Below are 19,135 nucleotides of genomic sequence, written 5' to 3'. Positions count from 1 at the left end.
AACATCACTGACCTTCCTTACCACTGTGAAGGGTGTCTTCCAAGCTGCTTGCAGCTTATTGCATCTGACAGGAATATGAACCATAACCTGCTGTCCCACAGCTTACTCTGGGACTCGAGCATTCTTGTCATATCAGGCCTTTTTCTGCTGTTGGGCTACTGTCAATTTTTCCTGGGCAAAGTCCATGAGCTCCCTAAGCCTTGACTTGAGATTTTAACATATGCCACAACAGACTCCTTGTGGGATACCCACTCACCCCCCCACTCATCACAAATCAAATCCATAGTTCCCCTCACCCTATTCCCATACAGCAACTCAAAGGATGAAATACCTGTGGATTCCAGGGGTACGTCTCTGTTTGCAAACAGCAGATGGGGCAACTATTTGTTCCACTCTCTCTTAAACTGGTCTGCAAATGCCTGTAGCATTGTCTTTAGTGTAGAGTTTAACCTCTCCACAAGACCATTAGTCTGGGGATGATAGGGGTGGTCTTTAGGTGCTTCACCCGACAGTGTTTCTACAGACAAGCCAGCAGGCCTGACATAAAATTGGAACCTCTGCAAGACAGTATTTCTCTTGGGAAAACTACCATGCTGAAAATCTTGAACAAAGCATTTTCTACTTTCTCTACCCCAATGAAAGTCAGAGCCACTGCCTCAGGGTATCAAGTAACATAATCTACTGCCACCAGGATGTACTTCTTCCCTGTGGAAATTGGGGTACTCAGAGTTTCCACAATATCCATACCTATCCTCTGAAATAGCTCCTGAATCACAGGCAAAGGTATCAAAGGAACTTTGACTTGTCTCCTGCCTTCCCTATTTTTTGGCACTGCTCACAGGTCCTGCAGTACCCTGTTACATGCCTTGCAATCTCAGGCCAATACATTTTCTGCATAATACTTCTCTTGGTATGCTTTTTTCCCATATAGCCTGCAAAAGGAATGTAATGTGCTATGACAAGAAGTGCCAGATGGTAGGCTCTAGGCAGTACCAACTGCTGTATTACCTTACCCTCTAGACCTCCCTCAGGTTTCCACTCTCAATACAGGAACCCTTTGTTCCAGTATACAGATTCCCATTTTCATTGAGAAGCAGGCACCTCCCTAGCTACCTCCCTCAAGCCTCTTAGTATAGGGTCCAAGAGATGAGCTTGTCTCAACTCTACCTTTGTGACTTTGCCAACTGTACTTCCACAGGAAGTCTGGTATCCTCTGACAGTGGTGCCTCGCTGTCAGCCTGGGTACTACCACTCACCTCTGCCATTGCAGGTACTCTAGCCAAGGGAACATCAGTACCTACCAGCAGTTGTGGTTCACTTTCAGGCTCACTGCTACAAGATAGCTCTCTCCCTGAAACAGCCACCTCACCAGCCCTGGCTTCAGGTGTGTTGTCTGTCTGGGTCTCCCCCAGGCTACCAGACCCACATGCCTGTCTACAAGCCTGACTGTGTGTAACTGCATGCACACAAGTTACAGCATTATCAAAATCATTCCTTATCAAGACATCTGCAAGGATATCCTCAAACACACATACTTGCTTGCTTCCTTTTCGACCCTCCCAGTCAAGGTGAACCCTGGTCAAAGGCATTTGGAATGGGGTTTCTCCTAAAGATCTTACCAGAGTGGACTGCTCAAGCATGTATTGCTCCTCTTTAAGCACTGCAGGCTTCACAAAGATTATGGCAGAGGCTGTGTCTCTCTTATCAGTTGCCTGTTTTCCATCCACTAAGTTAGGATATCACCTCTGGTGATAGCTTGGTACCCCTGTTGTCTCCAGATAAGTAGAGATCCCCTTTTTTCCCCAGCGCATCAGCAGAGTTACATTCTCAGTCTGCCAACCAGATTCTCATGGCCTCAGGCAATCTACTAAGGGATTGTTCCCTCACTGAAAGATCTGCCAGCCCTTCAAAAGTGGTGACCTGACACCTTAAAAAACTCCAGCTATACTCTGTCACATATCGTCTACTCAGAGGCGATCTCTGCTTAACATACAAGGCCATGTCAAACCCAGAGCTGTTGGACATGCTACACTTAAAGAAATCCCAATCCCTCAGAGCTACACGCTCCAGGGATCTAAACCTTGTCATCACAATAAACAAAACATGCTGGAGGGATAGGTTCCTGACCCAGAGACTCCCCAGACTCTGGAATAGATTGCCCATACATGTCAAGCAGAGTGCCTCTTTGGACCTCTTCAAGAGGAACCTTGATGATTGGATGGGAGAAAGGAAATTCACCCCAGGGATCACGTCAGTTGCCCTGCTAGACAGGGGTCCAGGAAAGTAAATAATGTGGGAAGAAATAGCCAGGGAATTGTTATGGTTAGGCTTGTATAGGCCCTACGGCTGATAGCCTAGTACCAACCTATGAACCTATGAACCTATGAAAATAAAAGCTTAAGCCAGCAATATAATCACATACACTGTCATCTGCCTTGTGTCTGGCCTCACAAAACTTTTTTGTCTGTAAGCTTCAGGTGTTAACTTAAAACATTCAATTAAACATTTCTTTACTTTATCATAGGTTTACAGGTGTACTAGGCTACTGACCACAAGGGCTTTTTTAATCCTAGCCATGCACCCCAAATCTTTGACAAGTTCTGATATCCTTGATACGTGTAAGCAGGGGCTTGGAGTATGAAACATTTACAAGCTAGGGCCTGAGAGATGAACTATTTACAAGTTGTCTGCATCCGTTAGAGACACAGATGCCAAACCAGGGATGAATATCATATTCCCCAACCAACTGTCCTGCTTGCACTTGAATTGTGTTAGGGAGGAACTCTGCTTCACACGGATGGGGAGCTAGTTCCAGAGATGGGGTAATCTCTGGGATACATACCTGTCTCTCCAGCAGGTCCTATTTATATCACAGGCAAGGTTTAAGTCTTTAGAATGGGTAATTCTGGTGGTGTTTACTTTGTGGATATGAAGAAGGTCCATCAGAGTGGGGTATGACAATGCCTTGTATGTCAGGCGTAGATCTCCCCTCAAAAGCCTGTAGTTGACAGAATACTGGGATAAAGCCTTTAGATGGTCTGCATAGGGCATTTTACTTAAGCCTTGTATTCTTTTAGTGAGGAACCTTTGTGGATATTCCAATTGTTGGATATGCCTGATTAGGTATATACCAAATGGAGCATTGTACTCAGTGATAGGTCTTACAAATGCCAAATACAGTGGAACAATAACTTCCTTGGACTAAGATGTCATACCTTTGTTTATAAGTTACACAACATAGAATGATTTCCTCACTACTGTAGACACACAATGGTCAAAGGCTAGATTACTGTCTATGTGTGTCCCTAAGTCCCTGACTATTGGGTCATCTCTAAGGGGTGTGTTGTCAATATGATAATTCTCAGGGGTGGATGACTTTCCGAAGGATACTATTATACATTTCTTGGCATTTGGACTTAGTCCATGGCTCTGAAACCAATTGTTTGTCTGTGTCAGCCCCTCCTGGAGAACATTTGTGTCAGTGTGGGATTCAATGACAGCTCCTAAATAGGAATCAGCTGCAAATGTAGTTATCCAGAGACCACCGACGTTGGCCTTGACCACAGAGAAGTAAATGCCAAAAAGGACTGGTCCATGGACTGATCCCTGAGGGACTCCACTTGTGACTGGCCTCTTTGTAGAGATGGACTACCCAATTCTAACTTCCTGTATCCTGTTTGTGAGCCAGTTGGCTATTCACCGGGTGACATACGCGTTTGTACCTAACCTCCAGAGGCTGCTCGTGCTATCGGACTGCCAGACTGCAGCCCTCCCACCTAGATAAAACAAAAGAAAAAATCTGTAAAACAAGAAAACAAAAACGGAAGAAAAAAAATCATGAGTCCCAACTCCTCTGCGCATGCTCGGACACATTAGAGAACTCAGACTGCCTTTATCAGCAGTCCAGATACAGACAAAGAGGGACACAGCAATCATTGCTGTGAGATACCCAGGAATCTGTGCAGTGACGACCGCACAGAACAGAGGAGCTCCAGAATGCTTCAGCTGCAGGCAGAGCCAATGAGGACTGAGCTGCTCTCGCAGGACTTTCACTGCTGCACAGGCTTCATTCATGGATTACTGCTAGACAAAGGCTTCAGGTAGGTGTTTGGTCACTGGCTGGATTGTGGGCTTCATTCATGAAACAGGTAGGACATTTTTTACAGCAGGTAGGTGAAGGCTTCATGACATGAATTATACTGCTGGATGAAGGAAGTGTGTGTGTAATGCCCCAGTTGCTATATACTGGTGGCTAGAGAGAACAAATGGTGGTGGGTAGAGATACTCAGGCTTGAACCCTGTACCTTGGATGCAGGTGGCAAAGACCTGAATTCCCTATCCACCACCATTTCTAAAAAAACTTTGCAGATTTTTGCCTCATATTTGTTCTGTTCCTCATAAAATCTGTGGTTTCTGTATCTACATTTTTCCTTGCAAAGTCTGTAGAGCAGTGGTGCACTGGTAGCTTTGCTGCTTAACAGCTACAGGTTCTCTGGTTTGATTCTTGGCTGGGGTGCCTTCTGTGTGGTGTCTGCATGTCCTCCCATCATACAAAGATGTGTCTGGCATTTTTCCCTGCTCTGCTGAAAATTGTCTTTTGTTCCAAGTCAGACTAGTTTCCTGGTTAAATGTTTAAAAATAACAGGCATTTGAATTTCAGACTTCATATTCTTCAGAAAGTACATGGTAACACAAAACTGTTTATTCTAGCAGTTGTCTAAGTTTATAACATGGATATTTGAAATTTGTCCATATTTTTGGGACTGTATTCCCCCATTACTGGCTTCGTCCAGGTATTTTGTGCTAAGGTTGAGAGTTATCTATGGTGAGAACTGAATTCATTGAATGTTTGGGGGCTGTATCCCCCCCCATTACTGGCTTTGTCCACATGTTTTTTGCTAAGAGGTTGAGAGCTATGGTGAGAACTGAATTCACTGAATATGTTTGGGGGCTGTATTCCCCCATTATTTGCATTGTTCAGGTGTTTTGTGCCAAGAGGTTGACAGCTATGGTGAGAACTGAATTCACTAAATGGTAGCCATTTAAGGTCGTCTTCCTCTCTTTCACAAAACAGCTGATTTGGCATAGTGGTATGTTTCTCTGACTGTTTTGCACAGGGTCCCCTAGGTTAAAGACGTGGCAGTGAAATGTATGGTGGTAACACATCATTTTATTCTAGCAACTTTCCAACATTATACAAGCAATGTTTAAAATGTGTCCCTGGTTTTTGGGCTTTTGTCCCCCGCCCAATAAATTTCGGCTTTTTCCAGATTTCATGTTCTGCAAAGTTCAGAGAGACAACTGCGTGTCGAGTAGATTTTACAAGGAGCTGAGAGCTGCAGGGAAACAAAACTTTAGTGCTGCTTATTCTGAGTCTGCTTGTATTGTTAATAGCACAACAGGTAGTGTACTTGCTTTTGATGCAGAAGGCTGTGGGTTCCACTCCCACAGTAGATAGATGCATTGCTGATACTGTACTATGTTGTAAAATGGGTTGATGCTGCAGTCCTTTTTGGCAGAGATACCTAGAGTAGTAACTATGAACCTGTTATCAGTTTGCCATACAGTTCCTATTGCGATATTACTAGCTTATCATTTTTTTTAATGCATGCAACATAGGCAATTTATTCCTCAAGGGCAACAGGCACTTTATTTGTAGAGGAATAAACAATGACATATAAAGTTGTTTGCTAGCAGCAACCTCTTCATTGTTACAGATTTCTTTAATGTGGAATTATTTAGATGACTTTTACTACTTCAGAGATTGTGCATATTTACTGATACTGGTGGACTGTAGAAGGTTGAGTAGACTTTTATGATGGAAATGTTCTGAATTGGGTAGTTTTGTCACTGGTGCATGCATTTTGTTTCATTGTTTACTGGAAAAATGTTCAAAACAATAAATTTAAAATGCTGTCTAACATCTGTACTGTATTGTACAAGGAATATAATTTAGTACAATCAGGAAGGTGTATCAAAGAGCACATGTATGTTTCACGTGCAAGGGACCTATGATTTGAAAACAGCCCAAAGTTAATCTTTATCTGCCACTGGCAAAATGTATTTTCTTTGAATGTGGGTTTCAATGCTGTTTCACTGAATGTGAATTTCAAGGGCAGAGACGTTTTAATGTTAAGCCTGTTTTCATTGTGAGACTGCATTGCTTTGTTTAGCAGATGTCTTAGTGTTTGTGCTGTAAAATGCAAAATAAAACTTTAAAATGAAATCCAAATCATCATAGAAGTAAAGCAGTATGCACATTAGTGTTTATGGTAAATGGAGTGAAATAGCCAAGTAATGGATCATTGGAATGGCTGCAGGGGGGAGGGCTCCATTCGACCATGATTTTGTGAGGGGGAAGGGTGGCAAACTCAAAGACAGCCCCAGCTGAACTATACCTCCCAACTATCCAGATTTTCACAGAATGAATAGATTTTTGCTTCTTATTTTTGGTTTGTTCCTCATAAAATTTGTGGTTTTCTGGAAAATCATTTAGGAATTAAGTCACTAAATAATGACACACTGAGTTTCAGACTTCATAACTTTCAGAAAAAATGCATGCTAAAGTAAGACCTGTTATTCTATCAACTGTCTCAGTTTATACAAGAGCGATTTTTAGTACTGTTTATATGTTCCCCCAATATATTTGGCCTTGTCCAGATTTATTGCATTAACAGGTTGAGAGGTACATGCAAATAAATTGCTTTATAGAATTAGGCATAGCCAAACCTCTCAACTGTCCCGGAATTTGGCTCAGATTGTTGCTCTTCCCCTAATAATCCCTCTGCAAAATAGCAATTTTGGAAGAAAACATGGAGGGTTTACAATTAAGAAATAACTGTAATAATCAGAGTTATAGATTACTTTTATTTCAGAAATGCATGTAGGGTATTCAAAGATGGCTGCTGTTCTGTGAACACTGCTGAACACTGCTGAACTGCAGCTCTACATTTAACCTGAGGAAATCAAAACCCTGAGTGGATACTATAACATTTTTAACATCAAAACTTCGATAAACTTATTCTAACTACACTTATTTATCCTGGATTTAGAAGAAAAAACGGAAAAAAGGAATATATTTCACTGGATTACAACAGATTAGCTAGCTCTGCAGAGAGGAATACACAAAGGAACCGTGTGCTTTTTATATTGCAACTTTTTGTGCTCCAATAAGATGTCAAAAGAAGACAAAAGCATGGATATAACTACGACTAAAACAAAATTATCGGAATTGCAATCACCAGAAAAAGATGTGACTACTAAACGACAAAAAATTACTAAAGCACAGGAACAACAGAAACTAGGGACTAAAACTAAAGCTGATCAAGCTTTAAATATGGAGGATATCAAAACTGCACTTCTGCCTATACAAGAAGCTTTAAAAGAACTGACTTGTCAAATACAATCATTTGGAATTTCATGTACTCAGTTGCTGGAAAGAATGGATAAGACATAGGCTCGAATTTCTGATACTGAGGACAAATTAGTTTTACTGGAAAAAAAAACTAATCTGCATGATGTGGATATACAGGCTATAGAAAGTAAGCTTACAGACCTAGAAGCAAGATCCAGGAGAAACAATATCATTGTCAGAGGGATTCCTGAATCATTTCAGTATAATGAACTAATTCCATCCATACTACAAATATTTGCAGTGCTTTTAAATAATTCTGATAGTGTGAAACAAATCATCGTGGAAAGAGCACACAGAGCTTTGAGAGAGGTACAAGCATTTAATTTTCCTAGAACTGTGTATGTTAAACTGCTTAATTATCAAGATGTAAATAGAATACTTATTACTGCAAAACATGGTGGAGGTTATATTATGTGGAAAAACAATAAAATATCTCTGACACAGGATTTACCTATACAGATCAGACAGGCTAGACAGTCTCTGTCTCCTTACTGCAAATTTCTTATTGACAAACAAATTAAGTTTCAAATGAAAGATCCTAATATGCTTATATTTACAGTGGATGGGGTTAAACATTCTGTTTCCACCAAAAATGAGGCAAGAAATCTGTTTCTTAAAAATTTCAAGGCTTTACCTGCATCAGAGACTTGAATTGAACTTTTGCTGGGACTGGCATGTTGCTGAGGCTAGATTCATTGTTTACTGTGCTTTGAGGACTGGGTAATCCTTTGTTTGCATTTGTGAAGCTTTAGGCCTTTTCCTGAGCAATAAAACTGTTTGTTTTTCCTTATCTTGATATCCTGCACTTGTTTCCTGACATTTTATGGCTTCTAAGATCTGTTTTTGACAAGGAGGAAGACAGGAAGTGCTTAAAATGCTGTCGAGGGTGCAGATTTCATTGTGGCACTTCCGGGAGTCCGTCTGCAAAAGCGGTCCCCCATCGTGAGCATTTCACAGGACTTCCTGGTTTGGAAAACCGAAGAGAACTGCTTTAAACACTCTCTTGTTTATTTAGCATTAAATAACAGTGTTCTATAGTAATTTAAGCACATAGGAACTTGTTAGGAACTTCATTTATTAAATTTTAGTCAGCATTTTGTAGTTATATTATTTAGAGAGGGTGCAGGGATTTAGCAATGTTTATTTAACCTGTCAGCATAGTTTTTAATGTTTTGTGTTATTTTTATTATTTTATTTAGTTAGATGCTTGCTTTATTATGAAACTAGTATAAGGTGAATGTATAACAAAGGATATTAACAATTTGCTGTCTATTTGCTTTAATATAGGGTTATATATTAGTATGTATTTTTTTTTAATGCATGTGGTTTATGTATAGATAGCTAATCCAACTACTAAAAGTGCATTATTTTTTTTTACTTTATTCTTTTTACATGTACTGTACTGTTACATTTTTAATTTGATTTCTTTAAATAGTAATTAACCAAAGAGATGTAGTTTATGGCAGTGTTTGATAGGGAATGTTTAGTTTAGGCTTTGTTGTAGTGAAGTTAGGTTTTATAGGTCTTAATTGTGATACATGTGTGAAATTTTACATTGTGGTGTTTTTATATCTGCTTTTTCTTTTAAACCCTTTGTCATTCTATATTATACAGGACCTATACATCTCCTGGTCCAGGGTTAGAGTGGGTATGCACTGGTTGAGGACTGGATATAAGGATTGCTTCCAGATTATGTATGGTTTTGAATTTACTATTTTTTGTTTTTTCTATGCTCTCTCTCCAAAACTTTCATTTTACAGTGAATCTTTGAAATGTGGGAAGTAAATTCATGGAACGTTAAAGGGCTCCAGAGCTTGAAGAAGAGGAAACTGGTGTTACATGTATTGTTGCAGGCTAAGGCATGGTTTATCCTACTCCAAGAAACGCATTTAATGAATGATCAATGGGGTGATGTTAAAAAAAAGAAATGGATTAGAGAAGTAGTAGTATCTGAAGGTAAGTCAAATAGTGCCAGGGTAGCCATAATTATTAAAGATCAATACAAGGAAAAGATATTAGATTCTAATACAGATAAAAATGGACGGTGGTGCTATGTTATTCTTTCGTCTACCTTATTTGATAAACCTATTTTACTTTTAAATATATATGCTCCCTGTAATGATCAACAATTATTCATAGCATCACTATATTCAATTTTAACACAATTTGATAGATATTATGTAATTGTTGGAGGTGATTGGAATACCTACCAGAATCCGAAGTTGGATAGATCTTGTCCACAAAGAGCATTTAATAAGCATGCTGTATTAGCACTGAATGATCTTAAAGAAGACTTTCAATTATATGATCCATTTCACTATCTGAATAACGATAATAGTACAAGCAATTTTACCTTTTATTCCCCATGTCACAAAATGTGGTCCAGAATTGATTTCTTCCTCATATCAAGAGTATTGATCAATCTAGAACCTACAGTTATTGTACATGCCTGTTATATATCAGATCATTCTAAAATTTCGTTGAGTTTTACTAAGGGGGTAAAGGATACTTTGAGACAAAGAGGTTATATTTGGTCTCTTAATCCAAATTTATTGAATAAGGAGGATATAATACTGGAAATTACAAAGTACCTGAAAGACTTATTGATTGGTTTAGGGAAACAACAATTTGCCCCAGATATTGAATGGGCAACAGTTAAAGCTCAAATAAGAGGGACACTTTTGCAAAAAAGCATCTTATTATAAAAAGATATTAAACAAAGATATTCAAACTTTAGAAATAAAAATTAAATTACTTGATCAAGAACTGATTAGGGATTTTCATGAGCAAACAGAGGAGGAACTGATTAAATGTCAAAAGGATCTCTTTTTACTTCAGAATAGTAGATTAACATTTCAAGAATACAAGACGTTAGTGAGGTATGCCAATCATGTTCAAACACCATCGAGAGCATTAGCTAGGATAATTAATCAAACAAAACCAACCGTGCAGATTTCGGAAATACAATTTAATAATAAAATATATTCTAAAACTGAGGATGTTCTTAATATCTTTGAGAAAATATACACTAATATTTATGCTGGACAAAAGGATATGACCCCTAACAGGAATTATGAACAATTTCTACATTCAATTAAGTTTCCAACAATAGGAGAGGACATTCAAAATGGCTTGGTTAAACCGATATCGTAAGAAGAAATAGTATATGTAATTCAGAATATGAAATCACATAAATCACCAGGTCCTGATGGCTTGACAGTGGAATTTTATAAAAAGTTTGCAGATATTTTCGGTAATATACTTTCAGTTGTGTTTAACTACATAATTAGGAATAAAATTAATGATCCACATCTTAACGCCTCAAAAACTATTTTTATACATAAAGCCAATTCAGATCCTCAAAATCCGGATAATTATAGACCGATATCATTAATAAATGTAGACATGAAAATTCTAACCTCTATTATAGCATCTAGACTGAAGAGAATCATGACTCATATCATTTCCAAAGAACAGATTGGTTTCACATTACATACTATGTTAGAGCATGCTAAGCAAAATAATTTAAATATTTATGCCCTTATAATTGATGCCCAGAAAGCCTTTGATAGGGTTGATGCAAATTTTTTGTTTGATCTTTTACCGTATTTTAATATATCACATGAGTTTGTCCAAATGTTACAAATATTATATAGTGATCCCTATACTACATTGTATATTAATAAAAACTTCTCTAAAAGAATACAGATTAAGAATGGAACACGCCAGGGTTCCCCTTTGTCCCCTTTATTATTTAATATCTATCTTGAACCATTGTTTTTATATATTAAACAAAATGTTTATCATAATGTCCCAATAATTTATAGAACTAAAATATTAATGGCAGCTTTTGCTGACAATCTTAGCATTTATTGTGCATCTCCATTATCAGATACTGAAAAATTATTGAAGGCTGTTAATGAGTTCTCAAAAGTCTCTAATTATAAAATTAACTTGAAAAAAAAAACAATATCTTCCCTTTAAAGACACCTAAACCCTTTTCGTTATTGCCCTTAGTGGGACAGGTATCATTTAAAGAAAATATTAAATATCTAGGTATTGACTTCTCTACAGATATGAAAGACTTTTACAATAATAATATTAAAGCAATCTGGGAACAAATAATTTCGGATTTTCGGAGATGGAAAAATTTACGACTGCCAATGTTAGCAAAAGTTTCAATTATCAAAATGAACATATTACCACGATTACTGTATATTTTTAGGTCAGCCAATTTATTACTTTCAAAGACATTTTTTAAAAAGATTCATAAAGAATTGGCTAAATTCATTTGGGAACCAAAGAAAACCAGGATATCTTATGATAAATTAATGACCCCAAAAAATAGAGGAGGACTGGAATTACCTAATTTTGAAATGTATTATTTAATTGTAAATTCTAATAGAATTTTAAGAATTGCCAATTATGATATAAATAATACTAAGTGGACACCACTTTGGGTAGTTCTGAATTATAAATATATTCTAAAGTTAAATATCAATCCTAAAGCAATACTTTTTTTAGGTAAGGATACGTTGAAATTCTATGGGATTATTGAACACATCAAAACAAACATATTCTCTTTACATAACTTATTTCAGTCATTATATTTGGTTCAACATATGATGGTTTTTCAACCCTTTCATAAGAATCCTAATTTAAAATTGAATAATCAACTAATTGATCTCAACAAGTTTCCATTGATAGTTAATCTAACTTTGATTGATATATATATAAACATCTTGACAATTCGACCAACCAAATAAGACAAGAACTTAACTTACCTAAAAAGTATCTGGTTATTCTGAGACAAATTAGAGAACTCACTATAAGCTATTTTAAAAGTTTTAAACCAGAAGAAGAGGCTATTAATAGATGTTCTTTGTTGTGGCAAGCTCTCCAACAGGATCTTAAATATATCACAACAGCAAATCAATTAATTAAAGAATTTCAATTTCATGATAAAATTTTGTTATCAAACTACTGGGAAGAGAAAATTTTACTGACAGATAGAAGTAATATGTTAAAAGCAATTGACTTGACCATCAAATCTACATCTCTTCAAAAATTAATATATACCCAGTTGATGATTTGGAACAATGCATATTATACACGCCTTACCCTGCATAAATTTAATCCCAAAAATTCACCAACTTGTCCATATTGTAAGAATCAACCAGCTGATATTCTTCATATGTTCTGGAGTTGTAAATGTATTTTCAAACTTTGGAATTCCCTTAAGAGTCAACTTCAGAAGGTGGGTTACCAAAGTACAACGTTATCATGGAAATTTATGATTCTGCATATTCCCCTGAAAGAGATCCCTAAATCACAAATTATTATATATATTAATATTTTTCTATTAATGAAGCTTTATATAGCTTCAAATTGGTTAGACCCATCTAAAACTTCATGGCAGAACTTTAGAGTTCTAGCAACAAAACATATATTGGCTCATAAATTACTATTAAACCCACAAAATAAAAATGTTAATAATCCAAAAATTTGGGAACAGATTTTTAATATTATACTAACATAATATTTTCAACTTGGAAATATTAATAATTATTTATGTGTGTGGAGAGAATTTAGTAATCAACTGTCTATTACTTGCATTTACTCTTATGCTTTTTTATATTTAAATGTATTACATGGAAGCATTCTTGTAAATATTGTATATAGAGTGTGGTTATTAGTGATATTAGTTAATGTTTGATTTGTGAATATATGTTATTTTTGTTCTTACTTGTGTTTGAAAATAATATAACAATAAAGATTTATTATGGAAAAAAAAAGAAATGCATGTAGATTCTTTTATTTTGTCAGCTGCTGAAGTTAGCAGTACTAATATTAAAAAAGTGTTCCTTTTTTGACAGGTTCCCAGCTGTATTGTGTGGCTATTTTATATTTTTGCATCACATTTTTGGTCCATTTTTCATAAAATTGTGGGTTTTTTTTGGCAAATTAGTGGTAAATCATTAAAGACTGAAGTTAGAAAACAATGACAGACATTTGAGTTTCAGATTTCATATCCTTCAGAAAATTCATACTAATGCAAGACCTATTATTCTATTATCTTTCTAAGTTTAAAAGAGCAATATTTAAGAATTGCCCTTATTTTTGGGCCTTTGTCTCACTTCTATGTATGGCTTTGTCCAGATTTCTTGCTCTGATGTTGAGAGGTATGACAAATGTGTCAGGACCATCACAGTCAGCCAGAGACATTTCAAATTGTGACATACTTGTTGCACCCCACTCCCCCATGTAGTGACTCTGGATGTGTCCAAGCAAGGCAAGGAACAGTTATGCAGTGTAAATGTGCAGGGTATCCCCCCATCCAATGTAGACACAAGTACTACAGTGGCTGTTCATCTGTTCTTAATTTTGCAGAATGGTCTGGTTTCTGTCATATTTTTGTACTGTTGATTTATGCTTATTACTCAGAAATTGCCTCTTGCTCTGTGTTTAAGTAGCAATGCTTTAATGACCATCAGGTAAGCTTGTCTGAGATCATAACATGCGAGTAAGCTTTAATAAGCATACTGTTAAAGAATTGTCAACATTGAAAGCCTTTCTGTTGTTGCCATGCAGAGAATACTTAACTAGATAAGGTATAAGTGTTGGATATTGAAATGTATATGACAGTATTTGTAATAAAGGACAGGATTACATTATTTTAAGAAGCTCGTTACACTTGTTGGAGACTTCCAGTGATCTCTGAGGGCTTTACCAGTAAACTAAACAGAATGCCATTCATGTGTGGTCCATAACTTGTACAGTAATCCTTTAAGCAATGTATCTTGAGCTTGTTTCTTGTTTGCTTTTCATTTTTTTACTTTGATCTTGTTTTCCCCATGAAACAAGTAGATAGTTGTCAGGCAGCAGGTCTTTTTTGGATAAGAAACATTTTTACAAGTGGGGGCATGACAGAGATTGCTACTTTAAGCATGTTACTTGGTACTTTAATAAAGCTGAATATAAATTATAATTAGAACGGCAGTGCAAGGAGAAGCGGTTTGAGTTGAGCGCTGCTTGTTTTTCTTATACTTGATTTTGACTGGCATTCCAGTAATGTATTTAAAAAGTAATTTATTGTTTCATACCTCACAACCTTTTTGTTTCCATCTAGATATTAAGTAAGCTGTCATGCAGCAAATGCATTGAAATATTTTTATTCTTTTACACTTCATTTGTCTTGATTGGACTCTCATAATGAGGGTTTGGCACCCAGGGCAGCATATTTAATTAAAGTTAGTTTTTGTGGTTTTGAGCATAGCTCCTCCCCTTTCTAGTTGGCAGTACCCCTTCCCATTGAACCCACCCATTCAGCTGTCTCCTGCAGCCCCCCTTCGATTTGAAGTCACCAGCCGCCACTGCTAACCTCTTCAGTTTATCAACAATGCCCAGGTGGGGTATTGTGTCAAATGCCCTGGCCAGGTCAAGGTATGCAATGTGAACCATTTTGCCCTTATCTGTTGCTTTGGTGACATTCTCAAAGAAGTCCACCCGGTTGAGTAGGCATGTTCTGCCCTTGAAGAAAGTAAACTGGGTTGGGTCCAGTGTTTGGAGTTCTGCATCACTATTGATCATTTCCATGATAATTCTTTCTATGGCTTTACTTGTAAGACTAGTGAGCTTTATAGGTCTGTAGTTTCCAGGGTCTGTATATGGCCCACCTTTATGCAAAGGGATGACTGTTACTGTTCATCATTCATGAGGCATGAAGCCTGTTTGGAGGCTATAGTTAAATAGCAATTCCAGATGCCCTGATAGATCTTGTTTCATGCTATTTTGAAGTCATCCTGGGATATTGTCTTGGCCCATTGATGCAGTGCTCTTGGCCTTAGACAGAGCATTAAGAAGCTGTTCACTAGTGATAGAAAGGGGAGTTATATTTGATGGTATTTCCTGAGGGAAGGTTGAGGGAGAGAGAGAGGTAAAGTTGGAACTGAATTTATGGGCCAGTAGGTTTGCTATATCTTCTGATTCAGTATAGGTGGCTCTATTTACAATGCACTCTGCACACAATTGTGTATTGCCTTTGAGGTTGCAGACATAGCTAAAGAATGCATCATGGTTTTCCTTGGCCTGGGAGGCCAAATTCACCTCAAATTTGGCATGGTAGACTTTATTTGTCCTCTGAGATGTTAACTTACTTTAATGAGAGTGCTTCTATCCCACTGGGTGCTGCATCTCCTAATTTTTGCTATGATTTTTTTTTCCTTTTGGTATACAGCCTATTGATTTTGTGATTCCACCAGAGTGGCTTGTTTGTTTTAGTTAGTTCTGTACTTTTCATGGTTGGTACCTCTGCCTCTATGCATAGTTTAAACAATCAATATTAGACAATTTAGAAACAGCAGTTACAGCTTTACCATGGAGTAAGGGGTCAGGAACTGTACACAGAGCCCTTGGTCAACATTATCCTGTTTAAATACCCTTTCAAATATATGAAGAAAACTATCAAAATTATCAGCCTCTGTAAATTGTGGAAAACCTTTACTGGTCCTTATTGCTTCTGGGGATCTTTTGTTCCCTTCCCCATTGCCTGCATGACCCTGGCACAGAGTCAGCATCTCCCTCTCATGTTGACACTGTTTCTCATTTTCTTCAGCCTCCAAATGCCTCAGTCCCTCATTTTCTTCAGCCTCCAAATTCTGATTCTAATTCCATCTGTTTTTCTTGCCACAATGTCTCTTCTTATTCTAATTTCAAATGTTTGTCCACCAGTTCAAGTCTCTTTAACTCCAGATTTTTTTTAATCCTCTGAGGAAAACATGAACTTCCCTGTTTCTGTGGGCTGCAGATCCCCATCAACAGATTGGTTATCCTCCTGTTTTCTGGTCTAAGCTGTGACTAAGGCTGAAATCACTTCCTCTTTATTCAGCTTGGCAAGCACCAGTCCTTAGGCTTCACACACCTTGGTCAACTGGTCCTTTGTCAGCTTGCCATACTCTACTGATATCTTTGCCTGCTTTCCGTGGCTAAACTAAACTAACAAAAAACAAATAAAACTGTTGTGATAATGAAACTCTGTATGTTTACCTTGTGGCTGCTGAGAGAGCACACACCTTCACAGACAGCTGCTTACAATTTGCAGAAGTTCAATTAATATCCTACCACTGCTCACCAATATGTGACATCCCTTCTGTGGGCCAGTAATCAAGGAGCCTGAATTCTCACCATTGGCACTGGAGAGGGACATTCACTTGGAACACAAATGGATACACCCAATATTTCCAGATGTGGCTCTCTGCATCAACCACAATTTTCCTTGACAGCACACAGGGGGCACACTCAGTCCAGCATCCATATTTCTTTATCAGTCTCCATCCAGGTCTCCAATCAGACTCCCCACTGGCACAGCTATAGAGTTAAGATCTCAGCTGATTGTCCAAGCCAAGTTCTCCACCACTCTCTCTGTGAAACCAGTGCTTCATGCCTCTGCTCAAAGCAGCTGACGCAGACACTGTTTGAGATTTGATTTTCACACACACCATACACTTACCTGAGAAAGGCTGGCACAGATTTACTAGGTATGTCCCCTTCTGGCTAGACTATAAGGTAGTTGCATGACCAACAGACACTCCAAAGCCAGCTACTCCAAGGCTCTTACAAGGGTACCCAATTATACTGACTGAAATTAATATGAATACAAATGGTAGTGTTAGCCCAACATGGTAAGGCTTCCAAGTGTGGCCAGAAATCTCAATAAATATAAATAAGTACTCTCAGAGATTAAAATAGTCTCTAAAAGACCAGCCACAGTGAACAATTTAAATATATTTAATAATAAATAATAAAATAACATGAAAATACAAAATATCTAGTGATGTCATTCTGTAAGCCATCACTAAAAATAATAGATGAGATTGAAGTCTCATTGCACTTTGTTTTTCTAACCTGAAACTTCATCAGTTGAACAGCATGTGATTGACTTGCAGTTTCCAAGTTGGCAGAATGTCAAACCCAAATGAATCATTTGCACTACAGCGAATGGATAGTGTAGGTTCAGCATTTAGGTTCGACATTGTGCAGGGGGATTGGGGTTCAGTGAGGAACTGAGAATTAGGCCATTTCCTCACTGTAGTGTGATTGTGGATTTATTATATTTAATGTGCAGGGGGTGTGGAGGGAGCAGCACCCCACATGGTGGTGCAGGGGGCATAGCCCACCTCTGCAAAATAGTAGAACTAATGTACCATTGACGGTACAGTTTAATGGTACATTAATTTGCATAGCAGGAGGCGAGTGACATCACCTCCTACTATGCCAAATACATCAAACCATGGTTGTTGATGTATTCATTTTCATTTTGGTTTACTTTTTGGCATTCCAAATTCTCATTTGAGGTCGACATTCTAAACGGTCGACCAAAGTGGATTTGAAATGCCATAGTAAACCATTTACAGTAAACACCAGATTTTTAATCACAGGAAATATTAAAAATAACACAGGTGGATAGTATCAGACATTTGAAGAAAAACAATACTTAACTAATCTCACTATATTTTTCTGACCAATATAAAGAATTATTATTCCCTGGTTACTTACTAGAGCAATGCAAAATGAAGTAGGTGAGAGATCCTTCTTTGTCAGGTTAGAAAAACAAAGTGCAATGAGACTTCAATCTCATCTATTATTTTTAGTGATGGCTTACAGAATGACATCACATACATCTAGTCATCTGACTTCTGGTTCCCATGCTACCCCTCTTGGCTAGAAGCTGTCAGGATTTAGCACATATCGGTCAATAATACACAAACACAGAGCCTTGGTAAGATCTGCTGCAGTTCCTAGAAGTCTTAAAAAACCTCCACCCTTTCAGAGTAGCAATTAGATCACCCCAAAAACAATGCAGAAAGCTTCCTAGTACAGACATTTTATACCTGACTGCATTGACAACAGTAAGATACAATCTTTAAGGCTTAAATTAAGCAATTTAATCTTTACTATTTTCCAAAGCAGGTGGATTAAGATTAACATCTTCCCTTCCGGTATCCTTTGTTAAAACATGTACATTTAAACAGTTACAATAATGCATGTATATTTCTTTTTCTGTCCAGCAGGGCACATTGTTGGCACAATTTTAACACAAGCAGCTTTACGAATACATTTTTTTCAACACATGCCTCTGTACAAATCAGTTTCATATACAAATACATATAATTATTTACAAAATTCCAGCTAGCTGTGCTGGCATATGCTACATATCCACTGCCCTACTTCTCCTGGCATAGCTGGCAATTCCTAACATTGTCATGTCTCTCCCCCCTTTGAAGACTCAAACTTGTTTTTCACCTTAGTAACTTGGCATTTTGCTGGCTAGCTTGATGTAGCCATAGATCCCCCTCAGACTCCTGCAGCCACCTACTGGAAATACTTAGCACAAGAAAATCTCTGTCATAGTAAGGTTTCATCATGTTAACATGTCACATTTTCTGTCCCTGCCTCCTGCCTAGCAGTTCCACCATGTAGTTAACACCACTGACCTTCCTTATCACTTTGAAGGATCCCTCCTAAGCTGCCCACAGATTATTTTGTCTGACATGAATGATAACCACAACCTGCTGTCCCACAGCTTACTCTTGGGCTTGAGCATTCCTGTTATACCAGATGTTTTCTACTGTTGGACTCCTGCCAGGTTTTCCCTGGACCAAGTCCATGGGGTCCCTAAGCCTTGCCCTGAGGTTTAGAACATGTGTTACAAAAGACTCCTTG

Source organism: Protopterus annectens, chromosome 3.part0 (assembly GCF_019279795.1).
Source record: "Protopterus annectens isolate FY-2018-M chromosome 3.part0, PAN1.0, whole genome shotgun sequence".
NCBI classification, from domain to species: Eukaryota; Metazoa; Chordata; order Ceratodontiformes; family Protopteridae; genus Protopterus; species Protopterus annectens.
Note: the sequence above shows the minus strand (reverse complement) of the source record.